The following is a 19,813-nucleotide window of genomic DNA, read 5'->3' as shown; positions in this document are numbered from 1 at the left end:
AATCATTTTTTGTACCATCACGGAGGCAAGCATGACAGATTGTGGGTTTGGATAAAATTTTCACAAATATTAGAGGTGGCCAAGTCACCCCCAGACTATTACAAGTTGAATCCAAATGGATCTATATGATGCAATCCATGATCCCGAGAGGTTTGAATGAAGAACTTTTATTCACAGGGTTCTATAAACAGAAGTAACAATCCTGTCAGTGTTAATTAGACGAACACCTAAAAGATCTTTAATTAATTAGTTAGGTACACATCACTACTATTTTTCACATAGGGACACACATGTTGTTTCATGTGTTTATACATTTCTTCAGCACAGCATGAGTAGTGTAGTACAGGGTATACACGGCACATGCAGAATAACAAAGGGCAAACACCACATCACACTTTATCGTTCAATATTTTTCCAACTTGGGTAGTCAGTTTTGGACACTTATTTTACACGTTGGTACACCTAATCCATATATAAAATATTAGCATTTTGGCAGGCATAAAGAATAGAAGATAAGTGGAGATTGAGAATCTTTACTTAACCCCTTAGCGCTTTGCGCCTTAGCTGTACTGGCTGAGTCCTGCGAATAGCGCTCAGCGCAGTACAGCTACAGCGCAGAGACGATGCCGGTTCAACTCTCCACAGGAGCCAAACCGGCATCGGGGGTCGCGGGATGTCAGCGGTAATCTACCGCTGACATCCCCGGCTAACACCCGTGGTCGGAGTGGGCTCCGATCGCGGGTGTCTAACCCGTTAAATGTCGTCGTCAGCGCGATCGCGGCATTTGACATGCCTTTCGGGGGTCTTTCCGATCGGGACCTCAGAGATGCCTGACGGCAGTGCCTTTAAGATGGCATCTGTGATGTCATCTTAAAGGCACAGTGTCAGCCTATGCATGTGCATAGGCTGACACTGCTAATACCCTGCAATACATAAGGATTGCAGATTATTAGGTCCCTCCTTCCTTTCTGCGGCTTGCTGTGCACCCATAAAACAAGTAACGGCCACATGTAGGGGTCTCTGAAATCGGGAGACATTTCATAACAAATTGTATGGTGGGTTTTCTCTTTTTATCTTTTGGAAATGTGTAAACTTTAGGGCTAAATGAACGTATAACCAACAAAATTTTACCTTTCTAAATTTCACCTCCATTTTGATTCAATTACTATGAAGATCTCAAGGGGTTAACAATCTTCCTAAAAGCTGTTTCTGATAGTTTGAGGGGTGCACATTTGAAAATGAGTTGGTTATATACGGGGGTTTTAATGCTACATATGTAAAATTTCATTTAAAACTGTATTCATCATGAAAATAGTAAATTCTGTAAATACGGAAAATCGATAATCTATTTGTAAGCCATCAAAATAAATTTCAAAAATGATGAAAATGTAAAGTAGACATATGGGAAATGTTATTCCGCAACTTATTTAGGTGGTAAATCTATCTTTCTGAAAACGCAATGATTTCGAATTTCGAAAATGGCAAATTTTTCAAAAAATTCAGCATTTTTTCTTTTTTTTGTAAATAAACGCAAAACTTATCAGCCAAAATTTACCACTTAAATGAAGTATAACATGTCGGGAAAAAAAAATCTCAGAATCGTTAAGATCAGTTATAACCATATAAAGCGACGCAAGTCAGAATCCAAAAAATGGGACTGAGCCTTAAGCTACAAAATGGCTGCGTCCTTAAGGGGTTAAGACCAGGCCCAGTGATTTATGACAATATCAACAGATGCCTCTTATTTAATTTGTATAGTTGTATATCTCTGCTCTTGTCATCTTAACTAGATATACTCCGTGTCTTGCCGTGATGGATGCCATGCTTGGATGGGAGTTATGAATGCCAGTTATCTATCAACCTGGAGATCAGCAGAAAAACACCTGAAAATACAAATATCTTACGGTTATAACGGTCATCAGTAAATAAGACTGGAAAAATCTATGATCAACATGGATATAGAAGAAGATGAAAGGACAGAGAAGATTTGTGATGAACTGAGCTATGGGATCTTTTTACCTTTGATCTTCCTTTGATCTGTGTCCGACTCTCCTTGCTCCCGGGATCTGGCCTCGGCGCATGCGCGGTGCCTCTGCTATGGAGGTTGTCAGTTTTTTATTAAGTAGTCTATTTGTAGAGCTTTGTGACACCAGCCCTGTTACACTTATAATAAGTTGGAGCTTAACTCACTTACCTATAACCATTTTCATGGTGCTACTCGGACTTCTTTTCTTCTTCTTGGATACTGTAGAAAAAAGAGAAAAATGCTTTATAAAATATTTAAATGAGGGTCTGTACATGGAACCCCGATAGAGAGCAGAAGTCCTTTAAAATTACACAACAAATTATATCGAACATGATATATATTAAGGAAAAAAAGTGTCCCACAAGAAAAAAAATTGGGAGTAAATTAAAGTGAAAAAAATCCCTAAAGAAGACAGAATTCTAGAAGACACTGAATATGGGTTTAGATGTTGTCATTACCTTTTTTTAATAGAAAAATTGTGTATTTTCGAAAATATAAAATTAAAGTTTTGGTAAAAACCCATTGCTGACTGTGTATACATATGTATGACTTCATTGAAGAACACGTTGACCTTCAGAGCCTTCTCTGTGAGTCATGGTGGGTGGGAGGTGCAGTGTCTCAGTGTCTTTCTGACTCGTGACTGATGAGAAAAATTACTTTGTAATTTCCTGAAACATTGAATGATTGCACTGGGGTCCTGAACTAAGAAGGTTTTGATGATATTCTTGAAGTCTTTAAATAGGATTACTTCCTGCAACATATAGGATGGCAGAAGAAAAACTCCTTCTTTCTTTTCTGAGAAACCATTGTTATTTAGGAATTTTCAAGAATGATGTTGTTCTGAAAATTGATCCTTGGCATTTTCGAAAATTATGAACTACAGAATGCCAGGGGCATGGCTAGGATGTAAAAGATCTGCTACCAAAGCCCAAATTTATAAGTATTGAATTCTCAGAAGTGACCACTGTCCTACTTACAACCTCCCATGTGCAATTCTTGCCCCCCATTGTGGTCCCCCACACTAGTTAACACACCACACATGAATATTGATTTGGAAGGAAATTAATTTGTACAATACAGTAATGAACATGCAAGGGGCAGTTCCTTGTTACACAGTTCAATTGCTTTCAGAAGGAAAGAGTTTTTGCAACGTACAGTCCCATCTGTCGGCATCGGTCATTTATGCCACTTTTAACACATTCAATGATCTGTTCCTTAACCCCTTTACTTATGAGGTATCACCACGTCCCAAAATGTCCAATCTATTAAAATATAAAAACAATTCTTTTCGGCAATGTCGCCACTTTTTTGCCATTTTGCCTCCAATAAAATTTTAATAAAAAGTAATTGAAAGGTTGTGCAGCTTTCAAAATGATTATGGCAATGCAAGGCATCATTTTATTAAGGTTTTTGAATTTTTAAAGGTATTGAGACATAACTAAACTATATAAATTTGGTATCATTGCAACTGTACTGATCCAAAGAATAACATTAAAAGCTGCACAAATAAAGCCCATCAGAATATGGTGCGACTGTGTTTTTTCGCCAATTCAACCGACCTTGGAATTTTTTTGCAGCTTTCCAGTGCATGCCACAGAATATTAAAGTAGAAAATAAAATTTGTCTTGCATATAACAAGCAAACATTAAGCTTTGTAAACCAAAAATTAAAATAGTTATGACTTATGGAAGTAGAGGAGTAAAAAATGGAAATGCAAAAATTTGAAAAAACTTGGTCCTTGAAGGGGTAAATTTTCACTGGTAGCACTTAAGAGTAACATGAGTAAGACATTTACCATCTAGTCCATGAGAACTGTAGCCAATCTCTACCACTGCTAAGGTAAACACATGTTTATTGAGTGTGAGACCTCATCTCTCACAAATATATTTTCTATACCTCTAGCCCCACCAGATTATGCTTTGCTGATCCTGACCACTGTAAATGTTTGCTAAAATACAAAAAAAGGCTGTTTCTACAAACTTTTCCATGTCCACTTACAGTTCCCAAATTGCCCCGGCTCAAATAGATCAATTTGAAGAAAATTTTTAAAGCTAAAATTGTCAATATTCCCAGGGGCGTTGCTAGGGTGGTAAAAGATCCGGGGCACGGGCCCCAATGCATGTGTATTGCACTTTCAGTAATGCCCCCTCCTGTACATAACCCCCTCACATGTGCTTGTGCCAATAACAAGGTTACTTCTGGTATATACAGCTACAGAGAACAAAGGAGAAATCCCCATCACCACATCTTATGTTCCTCATTGTCCCTACATCTTGGTTCCCTGGCAGTGTTATCCTGCTGCCGCCCCTAACAATCTCCCCAAATACTGTACGGCTGCGCTCACACCTTTGTCTTGCATTTAAACAAAACCAGGTGCGTGTTACCCATCACATGTGTATTACTGAAAAGTATATGTGATCAAACCGAGGCCTGTCCTAGTGCCATGTGTGAACACGCTCCAAGAAATGTCCCCCACACAGCCCCCCCATAAGTAATGTGCCCCACACAGCCCCCCAGTAATGTCCCCACACAGCCCCCCAGTAATGTCCCCACACAGCCCCCCATAAGTAATGTGACCACACAGCCCCCCAGTAAGTAATATGCCCACACAGCCCCCCCAGTAAGTAATGTGACCACACAGCCCCCAGTAATGTCCCCACACAGCCCCCCAGTAAGTAATGTGCCTCACACAGACCCCCAGTAAGTAATGTGCCTCACACAGCCCCCCCATAAGTAATGTGCCTCACACACAGCCCCCCAGTAAGTAATGTGCCACACACAGTCCCCCCAGGAAATAATGTGCCTCACACAGCCCCCCAGGAAATAATGTGCCTCACACAGCCCCCCAATAAGTAATGTCCTCACACAGCCCCCCAGTAAGTAATGTGCCACACACAGCCCCCCAGTAAGTAATGTGCCACACACAGTCCCCCCAGGAAATAATGTGCCTCACACAGCCCCCCAGGAAATAATGTGCCTCACACAGCCCCCCAGTAAGTAATGTCCTCACACAGCCCCCCAGTAAGTAATGTCCTCACACAGCCCCCCAGTAAGTAATGTGCCTCACACAGCCCCCCAGGAAATAATGTGCCTCACACAGCCCCCCAGGAAATAATGTGCCTCACACACAGCCCCCCAGTAAATAATGTGCCTCACACACAGCCCCCCAGTAAGTAATGTGCCTCACACAGTCCCCCCAGTAAATAATGTGCCTCACACAGCCCCCCAGGAAATAATGTGCCTCACACAGTCCCCCCAGGAAATAATGTGCCTCACACAGTCCCCCCAGTAAATAATGTGCCTCACACAGCCCCCGAGTAAATAATGTGCCTCACACAGCCCCTTAGTAAGTAATGTCCTCACACAGCCCCCGAGTAAATAATGTGCCTCACACAGCCCCCCAGTAAGTAATGTGCCTCACACAGCCCCCCAGTAAATAATGTGCCTCACACAGCCCCCCAGGAAATAATGTACCTCACACAGCCCCCCAGGAAATAATGTGCCTCACACAGTCCCCCCAGTAAATAATGTGCCTCACACAGCCCCCCAGGAAATAATGTGCCTCACACACAGCCCCCCAGTAAATAATGTGCCTCACACAGCCCCCCAGTAAGTAATGTGCCTCACACACAGCCCCCCAGTAAGTAATGTGCCTCACACACACCCCCAGTAAGTAATGTGCCTCACACACAGCCCCCCAGTAAGTAATGTGCCTCACACACAGCCCCCCAGTAAGTAATGTGCCTCACACACAGCCCCCCAGTAAGTAATGTGCCTCACACAGCCCCCAGGAAATAATGTGCCTCACACAGCCCCCAGTAAATAATGTGCCTCACACAGCCCCCCAGTAAATAGTGTGCCCCACACACAGCCCCCCAGTAAATAGTGTGCCCCACACGCAGCCCCCCAGTAAATAATGTGCCTCACACAGCCCCCCAGTAAGTAATGTGCCTCACACACAGCCCCCAGTAAATAATGTGCCTCACACACAGCCCCCCAGTAAATAATGTGCCTCACACAGCTCCCCAGTAAATAATGTGCCTCACACAGTCCCCCAGTAAATAATGTGCCTCACACAGTCCCCCCAGTAAATAATGTGCCTCACACAGCCCCCCACTAAGTAATGTGCCCACACAGCCCCCCAGTAAATAATGTGACCACACAGCCCCCCAGTAAGTAATGTGCCCACACAGCCCCCCAGTAAATAATGTGACCACACAGCCCCCCAGTAAATAATGTGCCTCACACAGTCCCCCCAGTAAATAATGTGCCTCACACAGTCCCCCCAGTAAATAATGTGCCTCACACAGCCCCCCAGTAAGTAATGTGCCTCACACAGTCCCCCCAGTAAATAATGTGCCTCACACAGCCCCCCAGTAAGTAATGTGCCTCACACAGCCCCCCAGGAAATAATGTGCCTCACACAGCCCCCCAGGAAATAATGTGCCTCACACAGCCCCCCAGGAAATAATGTGCCCCACAATGTTCTCCCCCTTCCCTAGTCCCTGTCATATTTCTCACCTCACAGATGCAGCTCTCTCTCCCTCTTTCTGTGCGCTGCTTTCCCCTGCTGGTCATGTGATCATGACATCATCACAGGTCCTTGAGCCTCTGGAACTCCCGGAGGTAAGGTCCTTGCAGGGGAAAGCAGCGCCTGCACTCGTTCTCATCACGATCTGAGGACACAGATCGTGATGAGAACGAGAGGGAAGGAATCTCCAGGGGCAGATGATCTGCTGACCAGAGGAGATTCGGGGCACTGGCCAAAAGATCCGGGGCACGAGCCCCGGATCTTTTGACCTAGCGACGCCCCTGAATATTCCTAATATTTACATAATTAAAATATTTTCAGACACGTCTTTGGCTGAGCCTTATTATTGTACAAGCCATTCACATGCCGCTACTGGATCAGCTTTACATCGGATCACTCCAAGCAGCTTTAATGTTTTATGAAATGAGACACTATCTTATACAAAGAATTCATTGCTTAGCTCTTCCCAGAATTCTTTTCTGTGGCTAAGCCAGTGTAATATCACAGTCTAAATGAAAACATGAAATACCTGAAATAGTCATTCTTTGTATTCTGAGCAGCAATGGTGGCTATGCTCATATTACCATATTACATAAAGGAGTTGAGGTGTGTCTTATTTGTTCTTTTTTATTGCAAGAAATACTATATAGTAAGATTTGTGTGACTGCAGTATATGCAACTACCAATTAAAACGAGGATAAAAAAGAACTTTTGTAAAACACTTGAACACACATGATATGTAGTAGTATGTAAAGGTTAAAGATTGGAGAAGTGTGCATGCAGTAGTTCCTCAAGAAGCAGTTGGCTTCGGGACAAAGATTGTAAGATGCATGTATTGTTTGTAACTCAAGACCATAACTCCATGAAAACCTAATAAATTATCGTAATGCTCCAAAAGATGAAACATAAGAACATGGAAAATACAGAGCAAGCTACGGTATTTTATTCATGTAAGCACTTAGTAACACTTTTACATTTTTCTCGTTTCAGGCCCATCTTTGCATCATTATTAATAGTAATACTGATTCCAGACTGAATATTTTTAATCACTTAAAAGCACTCAATCCAAACATGTGGACAAAAATCCACATTAATACACTTAAAATAACATGCAATGATGCTGAAATTATGCTGTACTGATGCTGTACCTCACAATAATATCTTTGAAATATCCATGTAAGGAATACAAATTAAATAAAGAGTATACTATAGGGAGGAGGGGAGAACAACATGTCACTTGTTTTAAGGTTTAATAGGCTCATACCTTGTACCATATGTGACCCTGAGAGGCTTCCATCAAATTAAACCTACATATACATGCAGACTTGGTTACGTATTGTATGGGTTATTTAGGTTTGTACTTAAAGGGGTATTCCAGGAAAAATCATAATTTATATTCAAATAGGTCATTAAAATGTAAGGTAACATGTAATTAGTAAAATTTTGCTCCCCCTTAGCTAGGGTGGCATGGTGGCTGAGTGAGTAGCACTTCTGCCTTGCAGTGCTGGGGTCCTGGGTTCAAATCCCACCCAGGTCAACATCTGCTAAGAGTTTGTATGTTCTCTCCGTGTTTGTATGGGTTTCCTCCAGGTATGTTAGGTTGTTTAAATTGTGAGCCCCCTTGGGACAGGGACTAATTTGACATGCTTTGTGCAGTGCTGCATAATCTGTGTGTGCTATATAAATAAACAATTATTATTTAGCTGAAATGTTGTGCCCATACACAATAATGAAGAATTAAACTGCTACTGACCCTTTAATCAGTCCTGTGACTTTTTTCCCTGTGGAGGAGACACAGGGTAGAAGATGGCCACTGGTCATATGTCCTGCACCTGCCTGGGCAAGTCATGTGATCATCACTATGTTTGGCTACAGTCAGTTGATTGCAGTGCATCCAGTATGGCCAGTGTTGTGGTGAGACCCATCTGAGTGAGGTAATTTGCAGTGATGGCGGCTACACATCATTACTATGGTAACAGAGCAAAACAGTCTATTAGATCATCACTGGGAGCAGAGCATTAGAGGAGGAGTTACTGAGAACAAAAGGATCATGGGACTAGTTTCCAGTGGCGGCCATCATGGAAATAGCTCTGCCTACTTTAGAAAGCCCATACAATTTTGTGAATCATAAAAGCAAACTATTTAAGCTCCATTTTGTGATTAATGACATTGGGGCTCATTTACTAAGCGTGGACCACATTTTCATCAGGTTTCCCAGCGATTTCTGTGTTGCGCCGCATTTAGAAGGGGTTTTTAGTGCATGCGAATGGATTTTGCCGCATCGGCATCGGCTTTCACCCGACACAAATAGCAGGTCGTCAGACGATCCGACTGATTCGGACAACGTGCGGGATTTAACATCGCAAATTGTGTCGCAAGCCATGCACTTACTTACATGCACCGGGAAGAAGAAGGTGAACTCCGGTGGACCTCAGCGGGGAAGCGCCACATGCAGGATCTTGCGCGCACAATGTTGGTGAATCGCGCCGGACTTCATCTTCGTCGGACTGTCCGGGTCGCGACAGGACCGGGTAAGTAAATGTGCTCCATTGAGTTTTGTTGTATTCATTTATTTACAGCATTATCAGAAGTTCATATTCCCGGAATACCCTTTTAAGCTGAATTTGTATCTCGGAACACGTATATATTTTATAATTGTAACTCCAGACAAAAATTTTTTTTTATACCTGTGACAACTGGATTTTCAAAGTTTTGTCCTGTCATGGGAATAAGGACTAACAAAAAAGATTCATAACAGACACCTTACATCTGATTGTTTAGCCTGGGACTAAATAAAAGCATCAAGAGAGCTTCACCAGAGATCACAATGGGCAGAGTCTGTAAGTTGGGTGTCCTTAGGTTTGGAACTGCCAATACAACAAGAGGGATGGTTAAAGGCAGGTATTGGAAGTACTGCTGCAATTAGTGGCATTGTGGTCTCCATAGAAGATTACATTGTTTCATCTGGTGTTACAGATGTTACCATTTTCAAAGAAAGTGTCATGCGGTTTGAAAAAATGACATTAAGAAAACTAGTGGACAAGGTATAATAAATGTTACCTAATATATCATGCTTGCACAAAAGGGCATAACATCACATTCTGGGATGATTCATTAACATTGCATAAAAAATAGGGAACAATATGTGAATCAACGTCATTATTACGTCAGTATTCCTCTTTCGATGTACTTTTCTCTTTTTAGATTTGTCTGTGACAGCTTTCTACGGGCATCTAAAAATGTCATATCCTTGCTGAATAATCTGTGGCATTGCTTATAGGGAATGGAAAGGTAACAATCACTTCCGAATTCTAAGGCTTTATTCAGACAAATAATAATATTTTTGTAAACAAACACTTATATACATTTAGAATATTTTTATCCACTTTTAGGTCCAGAAGCTTTTTTTTTTAAGTATTTATTTATTCATTTATTTATTTTGTAACAAACCAAATCCGAACAACAAGACAGCCGGCTACGTTTTATTCTTGACCACAATTATGCAGCAGTAACAAATAGTGTCATATACAATGATCAACATGGTACATCATCGGTAGGAATGCAGGATCTGTTTAAGATGGACATCAGAATAATGTAGCCAGGCTACTTATCGTAACCCAATTAACCTTGATGCTAGACAATCAGACATTCACACACACATCTCCTTCTTGTTCTCCATAGGACACGGAACACATGGAAATTAGAAGAATTACAAAACGGTATGGGGATTCACACACCATCTGGACCACATGCGCTCAAATTTCTGGGGGCACTTTCTGTTAACATATAACGATCGGTAGTGAGGTATGATACTGTTAATAAGTAGTATCCATCGTTTTAAGGGTGTTGAGTCCAGATGCTTCCATGACATCATCACTAATTTCCGGGCTTAGTATAGGGTAAACCTGGAAAAGATCTTATCCTAGTGGCCATTGATTACCTCATTCATAATGCCCAGGAGACACACCGTGGGAGATAATAATTTATTATTATATTATTATTTACTTTTAATCTCTTCTAAATATCAACACTTTATACAACCTTCAATTTAAATATAACATTCTTTAGAATTACAAAACAGTTGTAGACATATGAAGCAGTTCATTGTCTCACTGATGTTTATGGTTCCTTATAGGAAGGGCTATTTACCAATTTATTATGTGATGAATTCTTTGTGTACATTACTTTTATTGAAATTGAGAATATTTAGTCTTTGAGACATTTATAGCTCATGACACTTTCCTCATGAGGATATAAAAATGATATATGTTTTAATAGATGTTTTAAAATTTTTTTATCAAAATTGTTTCAATATATTCTGACGCTAATCTCTTTTTATACTTTGGCGTACGACCATGTGTAAGGTGTAATTTTTGCGGGATGTGAAGACGTTTTCTTTGACACCATATTTGGAAGAGTACAACCTTTTGATAGCTTGTTATTTAAAATATTATACAGCATTTTGGATATCTGGGCACTATTCTCCATTACGGGGTTCACCAAAAGTCATAACCATTTTTATTTTCTGATAGACCGGTCATTTTGGGATGCAGCGATACCTGACATGTTTATGGGGTTTTTTGTTTATTTTTATTCCAGTTCTAGGGAAAGGGGTGTTGATTTTTTTAAGATTTGTTTTACATTTTTTTATTGTATTTATTGACCCCATAGGGTACTTTAACCCTATGAAGTCTGAATGCAATGTATTGCAGTAGATGGCAGTATTGGAGGTGATCTGTCACAGCCTGTAATACACAGGCTGTGACAGATCTCTCCTGATGACAGGTCCTGGAGTCTCATATAGACTCTAGGCAATCGTAGAAATGGATTGTCGCTCCCTGATGATGTCACAGGAGTGAGGATCCTCCCAAGATGCTAGTGCCCATGCACCATCGGAAATCTAAATACCGCTGGTGGCTTTGCCAGTGGCATTTAAAAGGTTAACATCAGTGATCAGTGCCTGCGCCATTTGCTGGTGTTTCTGGTGGGTGTTTGATAATCAATGCCAATATTCCAAACAGCATCCATATCAATTATGCAGGGAATGTAGGCAAAGTCAGAGCACTCTCCCATTGATTTCACAACAGAAAATTCATGGCCTCAGCAGGGGACTGGGGCTCTAGTCTCGGGCCCAGTCAGAACAGGGGCCCCGGAGTCTCGGTATTTACCCCCTCCACCATCAGTTGTACACAAAGTTGCCACTTTATTAGGTACACCTGTCCAACTGCTCGTTAACACTTAATTTCTAATCAGCCAATCACATGGCGGCAACTCAGTGCATTTAGGCATGTAGAAATGGTCAAGACAATCTCCTGCAGTTCAAACCGAGCATCAGTATGGGGAAGAAAGGTGATTTGAGTGCCTTTGAACGTGGCATGGTTGTTGGTGCCAGAAGGGCTGGTCTGAGTATTTCAGAAACTGCTGATCTACTGGGATTTTCACGCACAACCATCTCTAGGGTTTACAGAGAATGGTCCAAAAAAGAAAAAACATCCAGTGAGCGGCAGTTCTGTGGGCAGAAATGCCTTGTTGATGCCAGAGGTGAGAGGAGAATGGGCAAACTGGTTCGAGCTGATAGAAAGACAACAGTGAATCAAATCGCCACCCGTTACAACCAAGGTAGGCAGAAGAGCATCTATGAACGCACAGTACATCCAACTTTGAGGCAGATGGGCTACAGCAGCAGAAGACCACACCGGGTGCCACTCCTTTCAGCTAAGAACAGGAAACTGAGGCTACAATTTGCACAAGCTCATCAAAATTGGACAGTAGAAGATTGGAAAAACATTGCCTGGTCTGATGAGTCTTGATTTCTGCTGCGACATTCGGATGGTAGGGTCAGAATTTGGCGTCAACAACATGAAAGCATGGATACATCCTGCCTTGTATCAACGGTTCAGGATGGTGGTGGTGGTGTCATGGTGTGGGGAATATTTTCTTGGCACTCTTTGGGCCCCTTGGTACCAATTGAGCATCGTTGCAACGCCACAGCCTACCTGAGTATTGTTGCTGACCATGTCCATCCCTTTATGACCACAATGTAGCCAACATCTGATGGCTACTTTCAGCAGGATAATGCGCCATGTCATAAAGCTGGAATCATCTCAGACTGGTTTCTTGAACATGACAATGAGTTCACTGTACTCAAATGGCCTCCACAGTCACCAGATCTCAATCCAATAGAGCATCTTTGGGATGTGGTGGAACAGGAGATTCCCATCATGGATGTGCAGCTGACAAATCTGTGGCAACTGTGTGATGCCATCATGTCAATATGGACCAAAATCTCTGAGGAATGCTTCCAGCACCTTGTTGAATCTATGCCATGAAGAATTGAGGCAGTTCGGAAGGCAAAAGGGGGTCCAACCCGTTACTAGCATGGTGTACCTAATAAAGTGGCCGGTGAGTGTATATTGGCGGGATCCAATCGAGAAGAAGCAGGAGGCAGGAGCAGGAGGCTCTCGATCTCACAGACAGCTAGCAGGCAGCCTGTGAGATGGAGAAGATGCAGCACAGGTATTTTTATTTTTTGCCTAATCTATGGGGGTACTGTAACTACTAATGAGTGGCACTATTACTACTTGGGGGCACTGTTACTATTGCACTGGGACTTGGCTACTGTACAGGAAAATATGACTAATGGTTACTGTGAGGGGCACTGAGACTTGGCTACTGTATGGGAAACTCGTACTATTGGCTCCTGTGGGGTTAACTATGACTATTGGCTCATGTGAGAGGAACTATGACTATTGGCTACTGTGAGGACCAATCTGACTATTGGCTACTGTGGGGAGTTCTGTATCTATATTGTCTACTCTGGGGGCACTATGACTATATTAGCTACTATGGAGCAGGCACTGTGACTATTGGATGCTGTGGGGGCACTGTGACTATTGGCAACCCTGGGGGCACTGGGAGTATTGACCACTCTGGAGGACACTGACTATATTAGCTATGGTGGGGGACACTGTGACTATATAGTCTACTGTGGTGCCCTGTGACAATTTTGGCTTCTGTGGGGGCCTGTTTTATATTTGCTACTAAGGGAGTCATGTTACTATATAGCCTACTGTGGGTGAACTGTAACTATGTTGGCTACTGTGGGGGCACTGTTACCAAACTGTTAGCAGTTGGCTACTGTGGGGCCATTGTGATTATATCGGCTAGTGTAGAGAAACTGTTACAACATTGGTTTCTTTACAAAACAGTATCAAGTTTGTGTTATCAAGTTTTTGTTTTGCTGAATCTGCAGGGACAAGCTATGGCTGGAAGAATAAAATAGAACTCCTTCAATCAAAGATGTCATCCGTGTGTCACCAGGTTTATAGTAAGTATTACCCATGAGTTAACAATTCTGATTGCTATGCATCTCTGTTATCTCCTTTTATGAGGGTGACATACATGGAGACAGTTTTATACTATGTCAGATTTATCATCCAGCATCAGACACAGTGATAATTCAAGTTCTGTATAAGGCTGTCTATCTCACTTTGCTTGTGTCTGGTACTGAATCCATGTAGGAATCTTGGCTCTGATACACTATCTATGTTGTAAGCTTGGTTCTTGTACCATACAAATATTCTAAACTTGGTTCTGGTACTGTACCTATATTGTAAGTTTGGTTCTGATACTGTATCTATCTAGTAAAGCTTAGTTCTGGTGCTGTTTATTTCTAGTAAGAATGGTTTTGACTCTGTTTCTATGTAGTAATCTTAGTTATATTACCTTATCTATGTAGTAAGCTCAGGTAAAGGTACCATACCTCTAGTAAGCATGGTTCTGGCTATGTTTCTATGTATGTTTCTATGTAGTAAGCTTGGTTCTGTTACTATATCTACAGTATGTAGTAGGCTTGGTATTGGTAATAAATCTATGTAGTAATCTTGGTTCTGGTAACATTTTAATGTTGTGGGCATGGTACTTTTAACTTATCAATGTAGTAACCTGCTTCTGTTAATGTGCCTATGTAATGAGTTTGTGTTTGAGTTTATGCTAATTATCCTGATAAGAGTATTACCACAGTCACTGTGCCTGGATCTATATGAGAAGTGCCAATTTTAAACAAAGTGTGGCCCTGGGCAAAACTAAAAGTGGGGCCCCAAAATAAAACTATTATATGAACATTAACATTCAATTTGTTTGCAATAATAACACTTTGTAGTATAACAGTAGTAATAATCTGTAATATGGGACTGTCGGAATGTTTTATAGGAGAAAGATGATAGATTGATGATAACATGATAGATCTATAGATAGATAATAGATTTATAGATGCAGAAATATAAAGTAGATTATACATAGATAGATATGAGAGATAGATACAGTAGAAGAGAGATAGAAGATTTATTGATAGGTGATAGGTAATAGATAGGAGATATATAGGTAGATAGAAGATATATATAGACAAAATGGTAGATAGATAAATGGTTAGATGGACAGATATGTAGATAGGAAATAAACATATTATAGGAGATAGATGGCTAGATGCTAATAAGCATCTTCATGCGGGTAATCAACCAAGGGATATTACAAGAGAAATACATCCTCTATCCACATGCAGGGGGCCCCTTAAGGGCACATGCCCAGTTTGTTGCCCCCTAACATTGGCCCTGTTTAAGTGTGCCTGATTTATTATGCTTAATTTTGATGGTGGCTCATATGCTTTGTGATAATAGGATCACAGATTCCCATGCAAGTACCGTACATTACGGAATCGTGGTGTATAAAAAGGGCAAAGAAGCCTCAACTTCAATATCGTCATAAGGAAATCAGCTCAAGTGTGCAAAGAGTAGGAATAGTGACTGAAGCGATGAAACAAAAGTCAATAGCCTAGGCTTTGATGGAAACAAATGGGTCTTGAAGAATCAAGGGTAAAGGGGGCTGGTGAATCAAGGAATTTGGTGAAGGTGTAGCATCAAAGCCAAAGGTATTAGATACTTGCCAGGATCGATGGTAGTCTCAACTGAGATATATGTGAGTATCCAACAACATGAGTTACTTTGTACTTTCAAGTATTCTTGGTATGAAAAGGATGGTGTTCTAGCAGGACAACAACCTGAAGCATACGACGAGACTGGGAAAGAAATAGTTTAACGACAATGAAGTTGAGTTGCTGGATGGCCCACACCGTCTCCAGACCACAAACCAATTGAAAACTTATGGGTAGAAATTAAAGAAAAAATGCATTTGTATCCAAGCGAGAGACATTATGCACCAACATTGGTAACATATAGAAGAGATCAGGTTTGTGATCACATGCATCTGATTAAGAGCACGCCTAGTAGGGTTCAGATAGTGTTAAAAGCCAACGGTGGATTTAAAAAATGCTAACAAGGTGGTAAAATAAGAATTGAGCAAAACAGTAACAATGCAGTTACATAACAAGAATCTGGACAGCTAAAATTATGCTTGAACACTTCCAGGTTAAATTTATGTACAAGATGATAGTAGGCAAGATGATTATCTATAAATTGATGGTAGTCTTACATTCACAGCTGTGGTGAATAGTGACATATGGAGCCTGAAAATAAAAAGCCCAAAACATTGTTGCCCTTTTGCTTGGAAGAATGCAAATAAGTTTTCCAAGGTGTTAAATGGAAAACAATACCTCCTTTTGCTACCTTGAAAGGCAGCCCCCTTAACATCAAGTATGACCTACAAGAAGTCGAAAAACATGATGTGGGATTAAGCCAAACCAGTATATCTATTCCATAAGGAACAGACTCCCAACTGTAGACAGCACTGTTTCAACCTGGTTGGGTCTCCTCAGTACAGCGTAGGGAACTGGATTGGCGGTGTGAGAGGCTATTGACTAGGATCAGACAGTTGGTGTTCTCCTTTTAAGTCTCCACATGCCTTTAAGGTGGCCTTAACTGGCATTGTCTCCTTAAGGAGAACACCTACTGTCTGCCCTTTTGCTTGTCAGTTTACTTTGGTTAAGCATGGGTTCTGGCCAGAGACAGGCATGATACTCTTCTCCCTCCTCATGGCTGCGTCCCTTCTCCTCATTGCAAGGTGCGTGCTGTCTGTGGAGAGAAGACAGACATGCAGCTGCTGGACAGCCGTGAGCCCTGTACAGGGAGGGAGGTGAGGGAGCTTGTGTAGTTGTCTGTACTTCATAGTCAGCACTTGATGTGAATACTTTCCTACTTCATCACTATGGCCAGAGTTCTATCAATCCAGTTCAGTCCCACAAAACATGCACAGAAACAAGTACCACATAAGGTCCCTTTTAACCTGTAAGGGTCTCTGCTGTTCAGTATTTCATCTTGATCCCTAACACTTGCCATCATTGTGTCTCCTTGTTATACTGTACAGCGATTTTGTCACCTTCCTAATAAAGTTGGTCTTCATTCACAAAAACCTTTACATTGCCTTCTTTCTCTACGTCTCCCTGACCACTTTTGCCACACAAGGCCCCTAATTTTTTCAGTTGCCCTAACTGCCCCTTCCTTCTTTTACAGAGCCCCTGACACTTAGTATCATCCTGAGCAGATCACATAACCCATGGCAACTTGTGTAGGCTACCTGACAAGCTTCATTAAAATAACATGCTATATGGCCCACAAAAATCTCATCAGCCATGAGCTCATGTTAAATCTGTAATTGACTGTAATCTATTTGATTTATTGACCACTTAAAGAGAAGAGTTATGGTCACTGCATATAATGTCTGTATAACAGAGTGTATAACAGTGACACATGCATGACAGAGAGGACTAGAGTCAGGAAGGGGGCGCGCTTGTATGCAGAATAGCTGGGCTTTTCCCTTCTGCATTGTGGGAGTTACCAGAGCATGCCTCATACATAAGGAGGATCCAGGGAAAACTTCAACAAGTGCACAGTTCTTGCTTATCTCACCACTGCTGAGCCTTGATCTTGCTAACATTCAGGTAAGAACATCTTATTATATATCTTAAGGGTATAGTCAAGCAGGTGCTCCCTTCACTGCAACATTGTGCATAGAGGCTTGTGGCAGCAGGTGACTAAATGTGGCATAGACACAGTTCCAAATTACCTGCTGTATCCTGATCCTTTAGTAATGTTTACTTTAGAAATAAAAAGAGTGGAAACATTTTTGTTAATTTTGCAGTTATATATGGCAGGTGTATAAAATGAGCTATTAAAGTGGCCTGGCAAGGCAATTTACAGTGGCTACCCAAAAGTTATCATAATGTAACATCATATTAGCCTATAAATATATATATTTCTTTTTCTATGCAAAAATATTTAAGTATGGACAAATTTGTGCCACAATTGCTAAAGTATTTTTTAATGAAAATGTTTGTAAATTATTTCAAACATTACATAAAAATACCACACACTTCATTTCATGCTCTTGTGACAAGGGAGTATATAGTAATAATAACAATAATTCTTTATTTATATAGCGCACAGAGATTACGCAGCGCTGCACAAAGCATGTCAAATTGGGCCATGTAAACTTCTACCTTTGTGGTTCTGCTGAACTGGACTCAGGATCCTGTTCTATTCACTTTAGTTTAGTATAACTGCTGGAAACTAAAATCTCCCTGTATTATGGAAACTAAAATCTCCCTGTATTATGGACATATGAAACTGTCTACTGTCTATTGTATGGAGATGTCCACATATATTACTGCAATGGCTACACAACAAATCAAATACAGTGTTTTTTCATAGTATCATTAAAATTGATGCTAGAATGTGATTATACGATTATGTGCTTTATCTGTCATTCACCTTTCTGCCACATTTTGTTTTTTATGCCCATATTGAGCCCATGCAGTGTAGTAACTCACACTGCCTGGTTCAGCTTGTATCTGATCTGGATCTATTACCATTATTCTGTCCACATAATCTACAAACATGATGTAATAAGACTTCACAATTTACATGTATTTCAAGATATTTCCCAACTTACATTTAAAATATACAAAACCTAACTAATATTAAAAAGCACAACAGTACCTTATGTTCGCGTTGGTCAGAAGTGTTATTTAGGTCTATGACGTTCCAGCACACATATAGTTTTAATCTTCAGATTTATGGCATAAAGGTGTTTTCAGTGACTGATTTTGTACATATGAAGCACCTTTAAAAAGGATGCATGAAACTAGAGAAATAAATTGATGAATGAGTATAATCCGCATTACCAGGCAGAACCTATGGATTGGAGTAACGCTGTTTCTGGACTATCAGGAATTTTCTAAACTTTAACAAATGAGTTCATTTAACTAGTTTGGCGATTAGTTGTGTTAAGTTGTTCGCTCAGATTTTGTAGCATCACTGTAAAAATTGTGTACCTGCTACTGTAATGGCTAAATATGGGCTTAGTGAAGAAAAGAAGAAATACTTACCTTACTATTCCAGCTTCTTTCCCTGATGGTCTCGACCTTCTTGCACCTCAATTACCGGCCTTAACCTGTGGTTTGTTGAGTGGACATTTTCTGGGGGGCAGCAATGGAACGGGAGCATCAGTTAGTAATGTTCTTGCAGTGCATTGAGTGAAACAGTTGTGCAATATAGGAGAAGGGGACTATTATATTATACAGGGGGTCCCCTACTTAAGGACACCCGACTTACAGACAACCCATAGTTACAGACAGACCCCTCTGACCTTTCTGAATGCTTTACAATGGTCCCAGATTGCAATAATCAGCTGTAAGGTGTCTGTAATGAAGCTTTATTGATAATCCTTGGTCCTATTACAGAAAAAAATGTTTAAACTCCAATTGTCACTGGGGCCAATTTTTTTTTGTCAGGATCTACAATTTTAAAACATACAGTTTCGACTTGCATACAAATTCAACAACAAACCACCGGACCCTATCTTGTACGTAACCCGGGGACTGCCTGTATAAATATTATCCAATTAAAATGATAGTCAGTATTTCTATGCTTTAGTTATTATAGTTTATGGGGTCAGTCCAAGGTGACAGAATATCTTAAGATGAAAAGATAGTATGTTGGGCGCAGACTTTTATTGTCATTATAAGATACTGAGGTTTAGATGACCCTGAGGTACATGACATGCAGTGCACTGATTTGTAATTCTATATCAGTTCCTGTTTCAAGCAACAATATCATCCTTCAGTTGTAGATAAGAGGAGAAGAATGCATAACAGTGTCTATAGCCTCTACAGAGATGCCCGGTATTGGGAAACATGTCTGGTGTCCACACAATAATTGATGCATGCTTTCTCTTGTGGCATATAAGAAAATACTATGGTTAGAGATCACTTTGACGTCACCAAGTCCTTATCCTTTTCAACTACA

The 19,813-nt window shown here is 40.8% G+C and overlaps 1 protein-coding gene and 1 long non-coding RNA gene across 2 annotated transcripts in view; one reads left to right on the top strand and one right to left on the bottom strand.

The window, feature by feature from the left end:
- Window positions 1-1,743: 1,743 nt before the first annotated feature.
- On the bottom strand, window positions 1,744-8,396 carry LOC140116604 (uncharacterized). Its single transcript, XR_011852847.1, has 4 exons — window positions 8,311-8,396; window positions 2,195-2,245; window positions 2,020-2,095; window positions 1,744-1,883 (listed from the first exon to the last, which is right to left on the bottom strand). It is a non-coding gene; the product is annotated as an uncharacterized lncRNA (long non-coding RNA).
- An 8,922-nt stretch (window positions 8,397-17,318) lies between these two features.
- TINAGL1 (tubulointerstitial nephritis antigen like 1) overlaps window positions 17,319-19,813 on the top strand; it is a 39,538-nt gene continuing 37,043 nt past the window's right edge. Inside the window, exon 1 of the mRNA XM_072136628.1 lies at window positions 17,319-17,448. The gene's annotated coding sequence lies outside the window, so the exon portion shown is untranslated. The remainder of the gene's footprint in view (window positions 17,449-19,813) is intronic.

This window comes from Engystomops pustulosus, chromosome 2, assembly GCF_040894005.1.
Source record: "Engystomops pustulosus chromosome 2, aEngPut4.maternal, whole genome shotgun sequence".
Lineage (NCBI taxonomy): Eukaryota > Metazoa > Chordata > Amphibia > Anura > Leptodactylidae > Engystomops > Engystomops pustulosus.
Note: the sequence above shows the minus strand (reverse complement) of the source record. Positions and strands in the feature narration are given on the sequence as shown.